This window comes from Oncorhynchus keta, chromosome 7 (assembly GCF_023373465.1).
Source record: "Oncorhynchus keta strain PuntledgeMale-10-30-2019 chromosome 7, Oket_V2, whole genome shotgun sequence".
NCBI classification, from domain to species: domain Eukaryota; kingdom Metazoa; phylum Chordata; class Actinopteri; order Salmoniformes; family Salmonidae; genus Oncorhynchus; species Oncorhynchus keta.
In genome coordinates this window covers 13,495,223-13,514,251 of record NC_068427.1, presented here as the reverse complement: position 1 = coordinate 13,514,251, position 19,029 = coordinate 13,495,223, and the positions used below count along the sequence as shown (strand labels likewise).

General features: G+C 40.9%; 1 pseudogene; it reads right to left on the bottom strand.

Annotated features, from left to right (window-relative positions):
- The window catches only part of LOC118385802 (myosin-IIIb-like), a 72,657-nt pseudogene that overhangs the window by 29,764 nt on the left and 23,864 nt on the right, over positions 1–19,029 (bottom strand).

The following is a 19,029-nucleotide window of genomic DNA, read 5'->3' as shown; positions in this document are numbered from 1 at the left end:
ATTTACAGGTGGCTCAAAAGGAAGCGAAGCACATAATATGGCTTAACTGCAGGAAAGTATGAAGGGCTGTATCTGGTAATTGAACACATCCATTAGCATGCCGGCTCAGCCAAGTGACCACGGGGCCCCAGCCACGGCTAATGATGAGGATATTACCACCTTTATTTAACTGCACAGAAAAGACCGGGAAGAAGAGTTGCTTATATGATCTCTAAATACCGTTTCTTCATCTCCTGGGTATTTGGAAACCTTATCACAAAAATATCCCGTTGCTGCACAATCTGTAGATAGCAGCAAGCAGCAGGAAACCAAACGGGGCAGCTTAGTGAAAATAAAAAACAGAGCCCTCCATGCAGAGCTGAGCCTCTCAGGAGATAATGGAGACTGGAGATTTATCCACACACAGTATCGCATCGCAGAGAGAGAGGCTTTGAGTGGAGGAGGACCAGGATGCCACTGTGTCTCGAGAGGCGTCTTAAAAAAAAAAAGAAATCTCCTTACCTGAAAGTTTATTGAGACATGAACAATACTAGAAAAAAAACACACAATCATACACCGAGTGTCCTAAACATATGGAACACCTTCCTACTATAGAGTTGAACCACCTTTTGCCCACAGAACAGGCTCAATTCGTTGGGGCATGGACTCTGCAAGGTGTCGAAAGCATTCCACAGTGATGCTGGCCCATGTTGACTCCAATGCTTCCCACAATTGTGTCAAGTTGGCTGGATATTCTTTGGGTGGTGGACCATTCTTGATACACACAGGAAATTGTTGAGCATGAAAAACCCACCAGCGTTGCAGTTCTTGACACTCAAACCACATGTGCCTGACACCTACTCCCATACCCTGTTCAAAGTACGTAAATATTTAGTCTTAACCATTCACTCTCTGAATGGCACACATACACAATCCATGTCTCAATTGTCTCAAGGCTTAACAATCCTTCTTTAACCTGTCTCCTCCCATTCATCTACACTGATTGAAGTGGATTTGACAGGTGACATCAATAAGGGATCATAGCTTTCACCTGGATTCACCTGGTCAGTCTATGTCATGGAAAAAGTAGGTGTTCCTAATGTTTTGTACACACATCGGGACCCCAATACATTTCTACCACAGTGTAAACAGAATTAAGATTATTTAGTTGTTTAAACAAAAAGTGAGGTTTCCAACTTCCTGTAAGGAATTTGGGGCAGTAACATAACATTACAAATGAGTGATAATGAATGATAATGAATTCTAAAACATTTTTATTGAAAGTCTTGCGACCTACCTGTTTTTGTTAATTGGACTTGAAAACAGCTGCTGCAGAAGTTTGTTGTCTGATGTTCTCAGAACCACAACGATGTCTGCAGGAAGAGTGTCTCGGTTCTTTTCCAGAAACTCGTACACGTTGTACAAGACGTACATGACAGCAAAGGGATAATCAAACCATACCTGATAAAAAAAAACTACCTATCCAACTGTATTAGTGTGCAAACACCAATGATACATTGGATACTAATCCATACATACTGCACTGGGCCTCAATTCCCAGAGCCTTGGTAGCGTTAAGATCATCGTTAGAGTGATGGGCAGCAGATAGCCTAGCAGTTAAGAGTGTTTATCAGTGTTTTGTTACTTGTCATGTTTGGTGTTTTTTATGGACCCCAGGAAGAGTAGCTGCTGCTTCTGTAAAAGCTAATGGGGATGCAAATAAATGTGCTTGTTTGAGAAACACTCTTAAAAAGTTGGCTCGTAAATAACGATGTACTGGTACGATCGTCGTAATGCTTAAGTTTATTCGCAACAAGGCCCTGATCTATACCGTGCCAGCATAATGGTGAATCCCAAAGCAGAGCTCAATATGTTTTGGTCTCCAGAAGTACTTGTAGTACAGATTGTCCTCAAATGTATCTGAAGAGAAAACATATTTAAAGATAACATTGAAAAAAAAAGAAAAGACTAATCTTGATTAAACATGGTTGTTTTCAGAGCAGGGTTGTTTTAGTACACATGACCTTGACCGTGTCTGCTGGTGAGGCCTTGTCTTACCCACCAGAGCAGGGTTGTTTTAGTGCACATGGACTTGACCGTGTCTGCTTGTGAGGCCTCGTCTTACCCACTAGGGTCTGGTTGGTGGCCTGGGGGAACGAGCTCTCCTCATCCATCAGAGAGAGCAGGCCCATGGGCTTCTGGAGGAACATGTTCAGGATGGGATGGTTGTCCTCATACTGGCAAGCAGCCCCTCACTCTGGTACTCCATCTAATTAAAACACAGAGAATATAGAACAGTCCACAGTTAATGATTTCACTAAATAACCCAATTAAACAATCTAGGCTAAATAGGATTTTTGCATGTTTAAAAAAAGTTCTTAAATCAACAGCACCAGTCCAGTTCTCCTTCTTCGGCTGAAATGTATAACAAAGTCAGTTGCTGAAATTATACAGAACTGTTCTGAAATAACAAATAAAGCAACTTACTAATTCATAATTTAGTTCCATTAGCAAATAACCCAGAGGCATATCACATTATTGCATCTGCTTAATTTAGATCAAAAAGTTATTTTAAATATATATTTGACCAATAAAGTGGAAGCAACGGATCTAAACCGTCCCCATGTTTAAATCATTAACTCAGAATAATCCGCTTCTGTGTACCACTGGATTGAAGACATATTCACATGATAAAAAACACTTTCCCGCTAAACCACTAACCCTAAATCGAAGTCAACTAAAACATATTCTATGTAACACGACAAATCATGCAGGAAAGTCACCTAGTTATGATCCGGAAATTAAGTATGCCTAGTTAAGCCTTGGTATACAAACGCTTCCAAAAGGACACATCCAGCACATATACAGTAGAGTACCGTTAAAAACACACCCTCATTCTTACACTTCAATTCTTATCTATACGTTATACATTAATAAAGTGATCATGAATACCAGCTTTCTCTCTAATTCCCTTGAAAGGAATTGCTAGAGAGCAAACATTGAGACTAAAGGACAATGCAGCAAAAAGTGCTCGACTCATTTCTATACAGCGTCGTCAGCGAAAGCAATAAACTCCCACACTCCAGGGTAAACAGCTTCAGTAAATCAATTAAGAGAATAATAACTAGTAGTTGAGGGAGAAGAAAAAGTATCATTTTAACATCATATAAAGCAATGAAGAAGACAACACTGAATTACAGTGTTTCATTGAAGAGACACTTCTCCTGTGATTGACGAACAAGCTGGCATACTGCATCTGGATATTTAAAGGAAAGGTTCACACATTTGGAATGTTATATTGTTTTTGTGCATCTCTGAGGGATGTTCTATCGATTCCCTGTGTCATTTCATGTTTATCTGAGTTGTTGGCGTTGAAGCAGGCAGAAATACGTCAGGTATGATGTAGCACCGTGATAAAGTCGCTCTCACTACACTGGAAGGTAAAAGGAATACGACTTTTCTTCTGTATGTAATCTCTCTACTTTTACAGCCTCGCTACTGTATACAGCTTTTTGTATATAGGTTTTATTTCTTTACCTACCTATTGTTCACCCAATACCTTTTTTTTGCACTATTGGTTAGGGCCCGTGAGTAAGAATTTCACTGTAAGGTCTACCTACACCTGTTGTATTCAGCGCACGTGACAAATCAACTTCGATTCGATTTGAAAAAATGTGCTGGTTGAAGTCAAACTGAATCTGCTCATTTGCAATGTTGATGCAAAGTTGTTCAAAGGAGTTCTTCTTGAAGTTCTCGAATCCAAAGATGACCAGGATTCCCACATTCATGCCACTCTCTGCAGCACTTCAAAGGGGAAAAACAGGACAGACGAACAAAATCATTCTTGTGTGGAACTGTCTGAGCAAATCCCAAGCAACCACATTGACTTATGAAACTTTAATGATGAACCAAGTTCAACCCAAATAGAGAATATTTTGATCTGAATGGCCAGTTCTACTTTATGGGGAAACCACAATTATAAACATTCAGAGCTCTCTGACGACAATCAATGAATCATAACATTTTATGATTAACAAGTATTGTACAAAGAGTCTGTATTTAACCGTGATCTAGACAAGTCTTTAGGTCTACACTAAACACAGACCTTACAACAGAGTGATTTCACTCCGGTATTGCTAAGATGGAGAGACACCATTTCGCATAATCTCTTCAATTACCAAGACATTAGAGGTCACCTTTTGTCTTGGTTAACAGGTTATTAACGGCAATAACAGAGTGTGCAGATGATTGAAGTGGAAACAGACCCTGTGGGCCTTCCGCAATTCAGAGACAGCAGATGACTCCCTGACAGTCCACGCTCACATTTATGAGGGAATTATTTTGGATCAATGAACAACCCTTTACAGTCTCTCTGAAGATATTTTAATCATCTGAATATTATTTTTTTCCGCAAGCAACTAAAATGTATTCAACTTCTTTTGCGCCCTTTCTTGTCTCCTGCTGTCCATTAATATTCTACTCTCCGTGTTCGGTTCTCCACCCAGATAGAAGGGTCACTAGAACTTAATAATATACAGCAACACACACACACACACACACATCTGAAGCAGAGTGCAACAACCAAAGACAAGAGGGACCAGAGAGAGAGAGAACCAGTGCCTTACACTTACTAGTTATTCATATCAGGCTGCAGTAGGGCATTGATGCGGTTGACTATCCAGCTGAAGAGGTGTCCGTACAGAGCCTTGGACATGGCGTCCCGGCTTTGTCTACAGTACTGGTGTGGATGATGATGTCTCCCCGGGTTACCACACAGCGGGACGCCAGGGCCTCCATGAGCACCTCAGGGCCGATGCAGAGCAAGGCCGAAGCTGAGGGACAGAGCAGGCGCCTGTCACATACAGCAGCAAGGAATAAACCATTTAGCAATACTGTGTATGCATCAATAGGTTGGAATGTTACCATCTATTATTATATCAAAAGAAGCAAGAAAAAAATTGCTTTTGCTAATAATACTGAAGTACTGTTGTCTTACCATTTTCTAAAGCCTCAGCATTAGACACTTCACTTTTATCTGTCTGGTGTTGGGAAGTAATTGCAGTGAATTCTTAATCTCCAGGTACTGGAGAGAGACTGGAATTGTCATGAATGGCCGTACACGTGTTCCCAAATGCCTCCACCAGGGGATTCACCTGGAGGATCTTCTCCCGCAGCGTCCCGATGGTTTGCCTGGGATCACATAAAAGCAATTGTTTTTACACAACTCCCTGCAGAGGCAATACAAACGAAATATGTAGGACTAAATATATCAGTGTATTAATCTGTCCATTGAATAATGAACTCCATCAAGGTGGAAAACTTAGTTCAATATTTGTGAACATGATGTAGTAGAATATGTGAAAAACTGATTCATGGGGTTTCAGCACAAAAACAGTACATTTCCCAGGCAGGTGAGATGTTGGACAATCAGATGGGCACTCTCTGTCTTCCCAGCTCCACTCTCTCCACTGAAACACAGGGACACATCAACAACATCTTTGTCACCGGGATGTCTCAAACAAACGCATCACTAGATCTCTAAACAAGATAATTTCACAAAGAAATGCCAATGATAACATTATCCGTATAAAGCTGTATATCACTAAATATTACTTCCACACACAAGGTGCCTGGTCTTTGCAGAAGGTCATCATGCCCTGGTATGCTGCATCAGCAGCAGCAAAGATGTGTGGAGGATTGTCGGCTCGCTTCACCCCATAGCACAGCTTAGAGAACTGTGAGCAAACACACCATATTAGAATATCAATACCGTTCTGTCTTTACAGAGGTATTCACAGGAATTATGACACACAATGACACTGCTGTCATAAACTAACCTGTTCCGAGTAGATGCTTAGAGTTTGAAAGGGATTGAGAGCGATAAGGATGTCTCCAACGTACGTGTATATCTGAAGGTCGTAATATCTCTTCAAGAGGTGTTTGATGAGGGTCTCCTACAGAGAAGAAGGAGAACACACATTGTGTACTGTGTAAAATACCTGCACTTACCGTCCAGAAGTTTGGGGTCTCTTAGAAATGTCCTTGTTTTTGAAAGAAAAGCTAATTTTTTGACAAATAACATCAAATTGATCCGAAATACAGTGTAGACATTGCTAATCTTGTAAATGACTATTATAGCTGGAAACAGCAGATTGTTAAATGAAATATAGGCGTACAGAGGCCCATTATCAGCAACCATCATTCCTGTGTTCCAACGGCATGTTGTGTTCGATAATCCAAGTTTATAATTTTAAAAGGTTAATTGATCATTAGAAAACCCTTTTGCAATTATGTTAGCACAGCTGAAAACTGTTGTTCTGATTAAAGAAGTGATACAACTGGCCTTCTTTAGACTAGTTGAGTATCTGGAGAATCAGCATTTGTGGGTTCGATTACAGGCTCAAAATGGCCAGAAACAAATAACTTTTTAAAATGTATTTTTTATTTCACCTTGATTTAACCAGGTAGGCCAGTTGAGAACAAGTTCTCATTTAGAACTGCGACCTGGCCAAGATAAAGCAAAGCAGTACGACAAAAACAACAACACAGAGTTCTCACACGGGATAAACAAACGTACAGTCAATAACACAATAGAAAAATCTATATACAGTGTGTGCAAATGTAGTGAGATTACGGAGGTGAGGCAAGAAATAGGCCATAGTGGCGAAATAATTACAATTTAGCATTGACACTGGAGTGATAGATGTGCAGATGATGATGTGTGAGTAGAGATACTGGGGTGCAAACGAGCAAAAATAAATAACAATATGGGGATGTTGGGGGGGCTATTTACAGATGGGCTGTGTACAGGTGCAGTGATCGGTAAGCTGCTCTGACAGCTGATACTTAAAGTTAGTGAGGGAGATATAAGTCTCCAGCTTCAGTGATTTTTGCAATTCATTCCAGTCACTGGCAGCAGAGAACTGGAAGGAAAGGCGGCCAAAGGAGGAGTTGGCTTTGGGGATGACCAGTGAAATATACCTGCTGGAGCACGTGCTACGGGTCGGTATTGCTATGGTGACCAGTGAGCTGAGATATGTCGGGGCTTTACGTAGCAAAGACTTATAGATGACCTAGAGCCAGTGGGTTTGGCGATGAATATGTAGCGAGGGCCAGCCAACGAGTGCACACAGTTCGCAGTGGTGAGTAGTATATGGGGCTTTGGTGACAAAACAGATGGCACTGTGATAGACTGCATCCAGTTTGCTGAGTAGAGTGTTGGAGGTTATTTTGTAAATGACATCACCGAAGTCAAGGATCGGTAGGATAGTCAGTTTTACGAGGGTATGTTTAGCAGCATGAGCGAAGGAGGCTTTGTTGCGAAATAGGAAGCCGATTCTAGATTTAATTTTGGATTGGAGATGCTTAATGTGGGTCTGGAAGGAGAGTTTACAGTCTAACCAGACACCTAGGTATTTGTAGTTGTCCACATATTCTAAGTCAGAACCGTCCAGAGTAGTGATGCTAGTCGGGCGGGCGGGTGCGAGCAGCGATCGGTTAAAGATCATGCATTTAGTTTGACTATTTAAGAGCAGTTGGAGGCCACAGAAGGAGTGTTGTATATCATTGAATAGTCTGCCGGTTTGTTAACACAATGTCCAAAGAAGGGCCAGAAGTATACAGATTGGTGTCGTCTCCGTAGAGGTTGATCAGAGAATCACCAGCAGCAAGAGCAACATCATTGATAAATACAGAGAAAAGAGTCGGCCTGAGAATTTCTTCTGAAACTCATCAGTCTATTCGTGTTCTGAGAAATGAAGGCTATTCCATGCGAGAAATTGCCAAGAAACTGGAGATCTCATACAGCGCTGTGTACTACTCCCTTCACAGAACAGAGCAAACTGGCGCTAATCAAAATAAAAAAAGGAGTGGGAGGCCCCGGTGCACAACTGAGCAAGAGGGCAAGTACATTAGAGTGTCTAGTTTGAGAAACAGATGGCCACACAAGTCCTCAACTGGCAGCTTCATTAAATAGTACCCCCAAAACACCAGTCTCAACGTCAACAGTGAAGAGGCGACTCCGGGATGCTGGCCTTCTAGGCAGAGTTGCAAAGAAAAAGCCATATCTCAGACTGGCCAATAAAAATAAAAGATTAAGATGGGCAAAAGAACACAAACACTGGACAGAGGACGATTGGAAAAAAAAGTGTTTTGGACAGAAGAATCTAAGTTTGAGGTGTTCGGATCACAAAGAAGAATATATGTGAGAAGCAGATAAAATGAAGATGCCGGAGGAGTGCTTGACGCCATCTGTCAAGCATGGTGGAGGCAATGTGATGGTCTGGGGGTGCTTTGGTGATGGTAAAGTGAGACATTTGTACAGGGTAAAAGGGATCTTGAAAAAGGAAGGCAATCACTCCATTTTGCAACACCATGCCATACCATGTGGACGGTGCTTAATTGGAGCCAATTTCCTACTACAACAGGATAATGACCCAAAGCACAGCTCCAAACTATGTACGAACTATTTAGGGAAGAAGCAGTCAGCTGGTATTCTGTCTATAATGGAGTGACCAGCACAGTCACCGGATCTCAAACCTATTGAGCTGTTGTGGGAGCAGCTTGACCGTATTTTGTGGGAGGTGCTTCAGGAAGCATAGGGAGAAATCTCTTCAGATTACCTCAACAAATTGACAACTAGAATGTCAAAAGGTCTGCAAGGCTGTAATTGCTGCAAGGATTCTTTGAAAAAAACAAAGTTTGAAGGACACAATTATTATTTAAATTAAAAATCATTATTTATAACCTTGTCAACGTTTTGACTATATTTCCTATTCATTTTGCAACTCATTTCATGTATGTTTTCATGGAAAACAAGGACATTTCTAAGTGACCCCAAACTTTTGAACGGTAGTGTACATATACCGTCCTCTAGTCCAACAACAATGAAGTCAACATACAGTATCCAATCTTACCTCATCTAAAACCTCCAGGTTCACCAGATCATCATCAGGACTGCTCTCTATTATGACTGTTTTAGGAGTATTGATTATTTTATGTCTGTTGGCGAGAAGGACAAAATATTGGTGAAGAAAGCATTATAGTGACTAAAGAGTACAGCTAAATGACTAATAATCTGTCTGGATAGTCTGGATATAAAACCCATTCATTTAGATGGGTAGTTGGTGGCCCATAAGGGTGTTCCCCAGGGAGAACTCCACCATTATTACAGGCTGTGATTGCACTTTATCTCTGTTTGACCTTTCACTCTACAATGGGGCCTGCTGGCAAGAGATCAGCACAGAGGCAGCTGGCGCATTGGGATAATTGGAGGGATGTGTGTGTGTGTGTGTGTGTGTGTGTGTGTGTGTGTGTGTGTGTGTGTGTGTGTGTGTGTGTGTGTGTGTGTGTGTGTGTGTGCAAATAGACATGTAATCAAGATTCGCTAGGTTAATCAGCACTTTTGACAAAAACAACAAGCCCTAAAATAAAACTGTTATCACCACTAAAATATTGCACCCAGAAATTCCAGTCAAGTTCATATACTAAACCTAATATGAACAATGAAATGGCCAAGATCTCATTCACAAAGTGCAGTGTTTCCCCTATATGCGTTTAGTGGCCACCACTGCAAAATGTTAACCAAAAATATATAAAAGCATATATATTTTTTGTTGTTGTTCAGGATTGTAAAATGTTTCAGTGTGAACTTAAACGGCTGAAACCAGATAGAAAGTATGCAGAAAATATAATGGAGGAATATATGTTTTAATAACATAATCTTTGAGATCTAACAATCAGCAAAATAAAAAATGCACAGTCCGGGACAATCTAAAATACTAAAAATGCAATGGCATGGGCCCAAACATGTGTAGAATTGCAGAAAACGAATGTGTTTAATAACAGCACCAGCAGTAAGATACTCTACTGTACAGTATGTGGTGGTTGGATGTAAGTCAGACTTATAGAATTGGCACACGTGTGATCAGTTCTAGTCTACGAACCCCAGTCAGTCTGTGTCCTAAAATAAACTTGATAAGCAGTCAACAGAATAATTTCCCAATCACAATCAACTGTTCTTGAATAAAAGTTCACAGTAGGCCCGATAAAAATCATTGCATAATTCTAAATTCAGTGATAATGCAAGGTTGAACAGTTAGTATTTTCTACAAGTAAATCAATGTGAGACTGAAGTGTTTTATTCCATGGATAATTGGTTTAATCATATGGGTGGAGGAGTGCTCTGTACTAAATGTTCGTCGTCGTCACACTGTTAAAAACGATCCATTGGGAGAAAACCGCTTTTATTCATCTAACTTTGAGTCAGCACAATCACTCCTATCAAATTAGTTTCACTCCCCTAGCTTCTCTTTAATCACATACTTCTCATTACTTTGACTACACATCATATCTGTTACACTGGTTTGAAGGGACAGTGAAAGGAAATAAAACTCTGCCACCCACTGGTGAGAATACACATATCAGCTCATCAATTCATTAATGAGTTCTGCAGTGGTGATTCTTTTAGATTCTTTTATTTTTTTCATTTAGCAGATGCTCTAATCCAGAGCGATTTACATAAGTAATTAGGTTTAAGTGCCTTGCTCAAGGACACATCGGCAGATTTTTCACCTAGTCGCCTCGGGATTTTTTCAGCTGAAAATGTTAGGAATTCTTTGAGGTGACAAAACACTTACTTGGTCTTAAGTTTGGAGCCCAGGTCTTGTTGCTCGCAGATGAGTGTGGACAGCTGTTGACTGAGAGCCTTTGCCATGGGCCTGTTTAATGAATGGGTGTTCCAGAAGGCGGGTTACAGACGGACGAGTCTCAAAAGATTTTAACCGACACCTGTGTAGCCACAGAATGCAATTACAACATCACAATACATCATAAAGGAGATCGAAAATCAACCCTGGTGCAACCTTTTCCTTGGTTTAAAACAAAACCTCTGATAACTAATTCACCTGGTGGATCTTTACATTTGAGGCGACGTCAACACATGTACAAAAACTAAATAAACAAAGAGTACGGTGACCTGAACATCTTACAAAGCTCATTTGACGCGGGTGTTCTCAGTAGGGTGCTTCTATGGAGATTCTCATCAGTGCTTCTGTGTCTGAACACTGTCCCCTCTGTGAGCATGGTCTGGTCATCACCATGGCCCCCCAGTGCAAACAGCTCTGTTTTTGGCACAGCCATGGATGACCTCTATCTGCTATGTGCCGTGTTTAATTAGAGCCCACTCTTTGCCATGGTGGTCATGTATATCACTATATTACTGCCTTCACATATATGATGTACGATATAAATATTTTCAATCCAGAGGCTATAATGTTGTTCAAATTATATATTTTTACACTGGTAAAAAGTCCATGGACATGGTGTGATACCGTTTCAAATTGCGAGGGTATTTAATCCTGCTGCCAAGTACTTTCTTTTGAAATTAGTTTTTTTTTTTATATCCCGCTTTCATTCTGAAAAGATGTTTACCTATAGCCATCATACAGTATAAATCCCTTCCCTTCAAAACATCCATCATTCTTTAATTCAGCTAAACACTTAAAACGCCTGAATATATTTTATAGTACTGCGACACAACTCTGCAGGCAGACAGCAAAGAGATAAGAGAACAATACCAATCTGACTCCTGCTACCTAATCTGGGCTGCAACTCTGCTTCCGCCTTCTTCCTCTTTCTATCAGTTTTCTATCAGTCTGCTCTGGAAATTCATTCCTCGAATTCATTAGTGTCAGGACATTAAGCAGAGGTTGCAGCCATTAGCCGGGATGCTAAACATCAGGTCACTTTGTTTCAAAAGACGGCTCCTTTGGCTGCACGGGGACAGACACTGATGATGCATTTATTATCCAGAACAGCGATAGTAGACACACACACACACACCCTGGTGTATATAGCCAAGTTATCGTCACTCATTATGTATTTATTATTATCTTTCTATTATTTCTCTATTTTCTTTCTCTCTGCATTGTTGGGAAGGACCCCGTAAGTAAGCATTTCACTGTTAGTCTACACCTGTTGTTTACCACGTATGTGGCACATCAAATTTGATTTGGTCCGGCTGAGAGCAGGAGAGTCCTCACAAACATTGTGCCAGGCCTGATAACATTGTCCACCCTCCACACATTGTAGCCTGGTGGGCTTTGTTTGAGGAGATTATTTCTGATCTGATATCACAGAATCCATTACCTCATGCTACTGAGAGAGAGCACGATTGAAAAAAACACACAATAAAATGCATTGCATCTGAATATGTAAAGTGAAATAAAAATGTCTGTGTTTAAAAACAAAAACATTACAGTAAGATGTTTTATAAATATTGTATTGTAAGAATCAAGTAATGGTTGCATGAGTCTCTCGGAACGAGAGAGAATAATTGAGCTTTTTAAGAGAATCAATAAAGATGCCAGCATTCCCAATAAATGACACAAATGGCATAGAAACCCACTGCTATAGGCTTCCTATAACACAACAGCACCATCCATTTGTTCCTGTTCACGTGGGCCTTGAACCGTCTCTTTCAGCTCTCCAGCTACACCAAATTAATAAATAACGAGGCACACAAAAGGTGCTTGGTAATAACATCATTAAAACAGTGCTCAATATGCATTATGAAACAAAATGTCTGTATGATAGGCCTTTAGATAGATGGGTTCAAGCAAAGGTTTACCAGCATTTTAAGGCAGTAGTGTAGCACCAACTATAGATTGGACTCAGCTACAGCTTCTAATCCAACTCTGACAGACCTAGTGCTCTGAGGAATGCATGACTAACACAAATAAATGAGTCTGTTACCACTAATGGTTATGGGTTCACAGCTGTACTGTTTGATGTTTTCATTATTAATAATGAATGAATAACCACTGCCTTTCAATCTTTTCCACCAATAACAACACAGAAGGAAGACAAAAATCCCAACCCATAAGTAACCCCTGAAGAAATTGAATTTTCTCTCTCATTTACGCCTCACTCACTGCTCCAATTTGCACTGCATGCTAGATATTGAGGTTGTTTATTCAGCGAGACTATTATGGGCCAATGTTGACATTATTTGTTTTCCACACTGGAGGGACTGATTACTTATCTCGTCCTAAAGATAAAACTGATAATTCAGTAGAATTAGTTTTTCCTCTGCAACAGATTTATGGAAATGAAAAGTGATGAAATATGAGGAAGATAAAAGGGTTGATACAATCTAGCTTAAAAAATATCAATTCCAAGTCCTTCCATTTCCAGTGATCAAAGGATGCCCAGAACCAAATGTGTAACCAGTGCATTCTGCTCCGTTGGTCAAATGGGAAAAGATTGAAGTCTCATCATTGAAACCAATTACATTTTTAAAAGTCAGATGTACATGTGTACTCTATTTTTGCATTGTAATAGGCTTGTGTTGGTTAGAAGGTAACACATTCATATATGTTGTTGTCGTCGCCATTAACTAACTGCATTGGGGCCAGTTGGTTAGAAAGTAACAATTCATATATGTTGTTGTCGTCGCCATTAACTAACTGCATTGGGGCCAGTTGGTTAGAAAGTAACAATTCATATATGTTGTTTGCCATTAACTAACTGCATTGGGGCCAGTTGGTTAGAAAGTAACAATTCATATATGTTGTTGTCGTCGCCATTAACTAACTGCATTGGGGCCAGTTGGTTAGAAAGTAAATTCATATATGTTGTTGTCGTCGCCATTAACTAACTGCATTGGGGCCAGTTGGTTAGAAAGTAACAATTCATATATGTTGTTGTCGTCGCCATTAACTAACTGCATTGGGGCCAGTTGGTTAGAAAGTAACAATTCATATATGTTGTTGTCGTCGCCATTAACTAACTGCATTGGGGCCAGTTGGTTAGAAAGTAACAATTCATATATGTTGTTGTCGTCGCCATTAACTAACTGCATTGGGGCCAGTTGGTTTGAAAGTAACAATTCATATATTTTGTTGTCATCGCCATTAACTAACTGCATTGGGGCCAGTTGGTTAGAAAGTAACAATTCATATATGTTGTTGTCGTCGCCATTAACTAACTGCATTGGGGCCAGTTGGTTTGAAAGTAACAATTCATATATTTTGTTGTCATCGCCATTAACTAACTGCATTGGGGCCAGTTGGTTTGAAAGTAACAATTCATATATGTTGTTCTTATCACCATTAACTAGCTGCATTGGGGCCAGTTGGTTGCTTCAAATGAGTAAATAAAGACAAATAAACATGCACAATAAAATAAATAAAGCTATTTAAATAAAAGCTGCCAGTAGTAGGTATATTCTCCAACTGGAATATTTGCCCACTATCGGGCCCAGCATCCTCATTACTGTGTAAGAATAGAGGAACACTATTTAGCAGGAAGCACTCGGCTACGAAGGATACTCACCAGGCAATGAAGTGACTGAAGCTTCTGCGCCACTCCTCTCGATTGCGTAATGTAGGGGAAGGGTTTCTGAAACAAACGCACACAACACAAAAATCATCATTCCTGGATATGAAGATATTTTTTAAAATATTGAACTAGAAATGTTTAAGTTATTGATGTTATTGTCATTGGCATAAACACGACCATTCTCATGAGACGGGAGCAGCAGCATGGTTGAGTATAATCTTGAGTGCTGATTATAGTCATAGGACCTGAGAGTTACACAATTTGGAGTACAGGCCGGTGGAGAGCCAGCCAAGCCAGGGCCACGCCAGGCAGCAAGTGAAAAGTGACAAATGATAACAGCTCCTTAACTGTCTGGTAGGAAGCATCTGCCAGCGGGAGCCAAAATTATGGGACCCGGTAATACCTCTGTCAGCAGCATTTAAAGAGACCATCTATAACGAGTACCTCAAGATTAGTTCAGTGGTTGATACATGTATCAGGAAAGAAGCCAGGGCAGTAAAGAAGGCTAAAATACTGGGCATTATCATGTCTACACTATACACAGCTCACAGCATGCTCACCAAAGAAATTATGTAATGGGGAAGATAGTGATTAGTTATGTTTACACGCATATTATAATCAACAATATGATTTCGCTCATGAGTGATAATGTAATATTGGATAGGGTGCATTTATACACTTAAAGGGATAATCCACAATAAACCAAAAATTCCTGTGATTATTAGTGTTAAATAACACTAATAATATTTTCCGGTGAACAAACGTTTCATTTTGTCGTTGGTTGGTCGCAACATGTGAAAATCCTTGTCAACATGTGAAAATCCTTGTGGAAATATGTTGCAGCTCAAGTCGACCCACAATGCAGTGCTCTCTCTGGGCTGGCTGGCAAGCTAGCTAGAAAACGTAGCTACACACAATTACTACCAACGTCAATGTCATTATGTGAAGTAGCTAGCTGTACAATCGCCTAAACAAACGGCACAATACATTTAGGGGTATATCTCACGGACTTCCAACTTGCAGGTCGTCTCTGTCCAGGGCGTGTGCAGAGTACGTTGCTATGGCAACAGCTGCCCTTTCGCACGTTTCCAACAGACTTGCAGGGAGCGTTTGGTACACTATTTAGAATGAGCACATCTAAGTGAAATGTATACTTTGTCATGATGATAGAATTAGACGAATGTGTTCTAGACAGGTATGCCCATACCATCTATTGGCTGATTTGGTGTGCAGGTAATTGATTTTTGAAAAATTATGAAATGTGATGATGTTTTATCCCCCATCTCGTGTGACGAGAACCATGTAGCTATAACGAGTTCCTACACGATTTCCTGATTTCACAGAAGGACCACTTAGAAGTTAAGTCGTGGGGAAATGTTTTATTTTACCCACCGATAGAACATAGGCTTTCACCAAATTGACAGGAGTTTCATGATTTGTATTTTTGGGGGGTGGATTATCAAAATTAAATCTATTTGTCACATACACATGGTTAGCAGATGTTAATGCGAGTGTAGCGAAATGCTTGTGCGTCTAGTTCCGACAATGCAGTAATAAACAACAAGTAATCTAGCTAACAATTCCAAAAGTACTACCTTATACACAAGTGTAAATGGACAAAGAATATGTACATAAAGATATATGAATGAGTGATGGTACAGAACGGCATAGGCAAGATGCAGTAGATGGTATCGAGTACAGTATATACATATGAGGTGAGTAATGTAGGGTATGTAAACAAAGTGGCATAGTTTAAAGTGGCTAGTGATACATGTATTACATAAAAATGCAGTAGATGATATAGGGTACAGTATATACATATACATATGAGATGAGTAATGTAGGGTATGTAAACATTATATTAAGTAGCATTGTTTAAAGTGGCTAGTGATATATTTTCCATCAATTTCCATCAATTCCAATTATTAAAGTGGCTGGAGTTGAGTCAGTGTGTTGGCAGCAGCCACTCAATGTTAGTGGTGGCTGTTTAACAGTCTGATGCCCTTAGATAGAAGCTGTTTTTCAGTCTCTCGGTCCCTGCTTTGATGCACCTGTACTGACCTCACCTTCTGGATGATAGCGGGGTGAACAGGCAGTGGCTCGGTGGTTGTTGTCCTTGATAATCTTTATGGCCTTCCTGTGACATCGGGTGGTGTAGGTGTCCTGGAGGGCAGGTAGTTTGCCCCCGAGTGATGTGTTGTGCAGACCTTACTACCCTCTGGAGAGCCTTACGGTTGTGGGCGGAGCAGTTGCCGTACCAGGCGGTGATACAGCCCGACAGGATGCTCTCGATTGTGCATCTGTAGAAGTTTGTGAGTGCTTTAGGTGACAAGCCAAATTTCTTCAGCCACCTGAGATTGAAGAGGCGCTGCTGCACCTTCTTCACGATGCTGTCTGTGTGGGTGGACCAATTCAGTTTGTCCGTGATGTGTACGCCGAGGAACTCAAAGCTTACTACCCTCTCCACTACTGTCCCGTCGATGTGGATAGGGGGGGTGCTCCCTCTGCTGTTTCCTGAAGTCCACAATCATCTCCTTTGTTTTGTTGACATTGAGTGAGAGGTTATTTTCCTGACACCACACTCCGAGGGCCCTCACCTCCTCCCTGTAGGCCATCTCGTCGTTGTTGGTAATCAAGCCTACCACTGTAGTGTCGTCCGCAAACTTGATGATTGAGTTGGAGGCGTGCATGGCCACACAGTCATGGGTGAACAAGGAGTACAGGAGAGGGCTCAGAACGCACCCTTGTGGAGCCCCAGTGTTGAGGATCAGCGGGGTGGAGATGTTGTTACCTACCCTCACCACCTGGGGGTGGCCGTCAGGAAGTCCAGTACCCAGTTGCACAGGGCGGGGTCGAGACCCAGGGTCTCAAGCTTGATGACGAGTTTGGAGGGTACTATGTTGTTAAATGCTGAGCTGTAGTCGATGAACAGCATTCTCACATAGGTATATCTCTTGTCCAGATGGGTTAGGGCAGTGTGCAGTGTGATTGAGATTGCATCGTCTGTGGACCTATTTGGGCGGCAAGCAAATTGGAGTGGGTCTAGGGTGTCAGGTAGGGTGGAGGTGATATGGTCCTTGACTAGTCTCTCAAAGCACTTCATGATGACGGAAGTGAGTCGTTTAGCTCAGTTACCTTAGCTTTCTTGGGAACAGGGACAATGGTGGCCCACTTGAAGCATGTGGGATCAGCAGACTGGGATAAGGATTGGTTGAATATGTCTGTAAACACACCAGCCAGCTGGTCTGCGCATGCTCTGAGGACGCGGCTGGGGATGCCATCTGGGCCTGCAGCCTTGCGAGGGTTAACACGTTTAAATGTTTTCCTCACGTCGGCTGCAGTGAGGGAGAGTCCGCAGGTTTTGGTTCCCTTTAAGCTATCAAGCTTAATCTTCAATGTATCATTGACTAATTTATTAAATGGAGACAGCGACTCTGAAGAAAAGCTATGTATGTTTAAGCCATGAAAAAACAACCAAGAACAAATGGTTCTAATTTCGTTGACAAGAAAACATCATCAAGAACAAAGCTATAGGCTACACATAAACGAGAGCCTATTAAACATCTTTATTTTTCAGAGAAAATGTGTCATTCTTTCCAGCACTAAGTCGCTCGGGTCTGTGATAGAGATTCAGACAGACAGTCCTTTCTGAAGTGCAGATCAAAGCCTACTAACTGACTGCTTCAATACAAACTATAATATGAGCCTGCAGCTATGCTCTTGCCTTGATGTTGTACTGCTGCACTGCTTATATATTACAAAGTCAATACACCAGCACATTGGTGATAACACTGTCAAGTACCCTCATTGTGCTTAGCAAATTCAGGCATCTTTTTTTCTTCCAGTATTTGTGGGAGCACCGACTCATATTGTAAACACAATTGGCTTATTTAAATCTTAGGCCTGGGCACTCCTCCTGTCAAATGTGTGTCACAGTGGATTGAGGCAAAAATCAGTGGTTGTCAGCACCACTTTTAAAGCATTAAGCCTGCTACTAAGCTCAGAAGAAAGACAAAAAAGAACAGAGGAACATAGGGGTATGATACTTTGTATGCAGAGCTCATAATTCTTCCCATTTTCCTAATAGACATGAAAAAAAAACAGTTGGAAAATGTACATGAATCCTGACAGCCAAAGTCATACAGTAGATAGAGCTATAGAATATAGGAATACACAGTTCATCATTAAACTGTGGAAAAGTAAAGACACTGGCAGCCTTTGAACTTCGAGGGGCAACAGCATGAAAACAAAGCGAGCCTGATGGCCTTGAAAAGGGGCAAAGTGCAGCAGTATGGGAAAACATAATAAAGACTTTGTCTGTGAGCCACCTGCTCAAACTCCAGCTCATCTATCATCTGAGAGAGCCAACAGTTCTGTTGAGCACACATGAGTGAACAAGGAGAAGTGCTGCAACATTTTTCTCTGCTGTCTTCAGGCTCGCCACCAACACAGGGTATTGTAGGATGGACTGGGAGGGAGTATCACAATGTGCCTGCATAGAATAACTGCATTATAGAAAGATAGATGCATAATGTTCTAAACACAGATTGTTCTGCTCATGATTGGACTGTCACACAACCAATATCCTTCTCCTCATAGGTTGAAACTGCCAAAATAGCAGATGTGCATTTGGTCTTAAAAGCTATATGATGAAGGAGAACAAGTAGTTTCTCAATGTATGGTTAAATTACAGCCTTACTCTAAAATTGA